The following is a 3,188-nucleotide window of genomic DNA, read 5'->3' as shown; positions in this document are numbered from 1 at the left end:
TGTAGAACGGAGGTGTTTGTCAGGCACACGTTCATGGGTTGAGGGAGGTGATGAGTGTCACGGATCATCACCTCTTTCATAATTAAGCACGAATAAACATCTTAGATCGGACCATACACACGTTTGAGTGAAATAGGAACAATTGCATTAATTCATCGAGACGCTGCAGAGCTCCTCATCCCCAAAAATGGAGTTTAGAGACTCATGCCGTCAAAGTGTATAAAATTCAGATCTGAAAATGTCATCAGTTACCAGATAAGTCTCTAAAAGTTGTTTAAATAGTAAACTAGTAACCTAGGTTTACAGAATATGAGTAAACTAAGATAATTGGTGCAGAAATCCATTTCTGGGGCCCACTTGGTGTGTGCTGGGGCTGAGACTAAAGCTATCCACGAGCTGAGGCCTTTCTTGGAGTTGAACTCCAAGTTATAACGTGTTTTGGGCGTTCAACTCCGGATCATGACGTGTTTCTGGCGTTTAACTCCAGACAGCAGCATGTACTTGGCGTTCAATGCCAAGTTACGTCATCTATCTTCGCGCAAAGTATGGACTATTATATATTGCTGGAACGCCCTGGAATTCTACTTTCCAACGCCTTTGAGAACGCGCCAATTGGACTCCTATAGCTCAAAAAACTCCATTCCGAGTGCAGGAAGGTCAGGATCCAACAGCATCAGCAGTCCTTTTTCAGCCTAACTCAGATTTTTGCTCAGCTCCCTCAATTTCAGCCAAAAATTACCTGAAATCACAGAAAGACACACAAACTCATAGTAAAGTCCAGAAATATGGTTTTTGCCTAAAAACTAATGATATTCTACTAAAAACTAATTAAAACATACTAAAATCTACATGAAATTACCCCCAAAAAGCGTATAAAATATCCGCTCATCAGGGACACTTCCAGATTAAGGCCTTGTATCTCTCCCAGGCATCATACAGCGACTCTCCATCCATTTGAATGAATGTTTGCACCTCTGTTTTCAGCTTGACGACCCTCTGCGGTGGGTAGAACTTGGCTAGGAATTTGCTCACCAATTCATCCCAATTGTTGATGCTCTCTTTGGGAATGGTATCCAGCCATTGAGCAGCATTGTCCCTCAAAGAAAATGGGAACAGAAGTAATTTGTAAATGTCAGGATGAACCCCATTTGTCTTGACCGTTTCACAAATCCTTAAGAAAACAGACAAATGTTGGTTGGGGTCTTCAAGAGGGCCACCTCCATAAGCATAATTATTCTGCACCAAGGTGATTAGTTGAGACTTCAACTCAAAGTAATTTGCCTGAACATTTGGGGTGAGGATGCTGCTCCCATAATGTCTGGGATTGGGGATAGTGTAAGAGGCCAACACCCTTCTTGCAAGTTGAGCATAGTTGGTTACCTCCTCTTCACGCACCTCAGCCTCCATGACTTGCAAAAATCACAAACAAACCAAATGAAACCTGGACATTCTAATGCTAGAATGTGGTTAGAGGGTTAGGTGACACAATGTGTCAAACAGTTAATGTGCTTAGTAAGAATAAAGAAAAACAAAGAAAAAGTGCTTAATCTAGACCACCACCTTACTTAATCATTGTCAATCTAATCAATCCCCGGCAACGGTGCCAGAGACATGATGGGTTGGAAAACAGATTCCAACACAAAACTCACCGGCAAGTGTATCGGATCGCATCAAGTAATAATAACTCACATGAGTGAGGTCGATCCCACAGGGATTGAAGGATTGAGCAATTTTAGTTAGGTGATTGATTTAGTCAAGCAAACAAGTATTGATTTGAGTGAATTGCATCCAACAGAAGCTAAATTGCATGAAATTTAAAGGGAGAGGGATAATTGACTGTAAATAAAAGGGCAGGAAATGTAAATTAAGCTGAATCTTAAAGAACAAGTAATGTAAATGACTGAGACTTAGATTGCAAGAAATGTAAATTGCTTGAATAGTAAAGGGCTTTGGGAGCTGGGATTTCAGAAATTAAACAAGAGAAAGTAATTGACAATCAACAGAGAAGTAAAGGATGAATTAAAAATGCAGCAGATCTCAAACATAAATGGAAAATTGCTTGAAGAAGCAATACAGAAAGTGAATTCAACTCAATTATAAAATCTAAAAGAGAAGTTGAAGATCTCAGGGGTTGAATGAGACTAGAAAACAAGTCTAGATCTCAATTCCTTCCTTGATCCAACAGAGAATAATTGTAAAAGAAAAAGAGATGAAAGTAGTAAAGGAAACTTAGATCCAAATCACAATTCTTTGAAATTATGCAGAAAGTAAACAAAGAGAGATCTGAAAACAAGAATGAAACAGAATTCCTTCAATTCTCAATCCAAGATTCAAAACAAAGAGAAAGAGTGCAGAAGTAAGAACAAAGAAAAAGAAAACCCAGATCTCAATCCCAATTTCCCAAATTCAAAATGAAAACTAAAATGAGCTAAAAGTAAAACAAAATTAAATCGGGAAACCCCCCTGGTGCACGAAATTGTGATCTCAATGGCGCCAACAACTTGGTACGCACAATTGTAATATCACTCTTTTTTACAACTTCGCACAACTAACTAGCAAGTGCACTGGGTCATCCAAGTAATAGACCTTACGTGAGTAAGGGTCTATCCCACGGAGACTGTCGGCTTGAAGCAAGCTATGGTCACCTTGTAAATCTCAGTCAGGCAGATTCAAATGGTTATGGAGTTTTAATAATTAAAAGATAAAGAAAACATAAAATAAAGATAGAGATACTTATGTAATTCATTGGTGGGAATTTCAGATAAGTGTATGGAGATGTCTTATTCCTTTTAAATCTCTGATTTCCTACTGCCTTCATCCAATCCTTTATACTCCTTTCTATGGCAAGCTGTATGTAGGGGGATCACGGTTGTCAATGGCTACTGTCAATCCTCTCAGTGAAAATGGTCCAGCTACGGGTTACGTAGGGCTAATCATCTATCGGTTCTCGATCGTGTAGGAATAGGATTTACTATCCTTTTGCATCTGTCACCACGCCTTACAGTCACGAGTTTGAAGCTCATCACAGTCATCCCATCCCAAATCCTACTCAGAATACTACAGACAAGGTTTAGACTTTCTGGATCTCAAGAATGCTGCCAATAGATTCTAACTTGTACCATGAAGACTCTGATCGCAAGGAATTGAAGGCTCTGTTGTCAGGAGAGGCAATCAAACGCAAGGACCAG

The sequence above is a fragment of the Arachis duranensis genome, chromosome 5 (genome assembly GCF_000817695.3).
Source record: "Arachis duranensis cultivar V14167 chromosome 5, aradu.V14167.gnm2.J7QH, whole genome shotgun sequence".
Classification (NCBI taxonomy): domain Eukaryota; kingdom Viridiplantae; phylum Streptophyta; class Magnoliopsida; order Fabales; family Fabaceae; genus Arachis; species Arachis duranensis.
The sequence above is the reverse complement of the archived record's forward strand: the minus strand, read 5'-3'. Positions refer to the sequence as shown.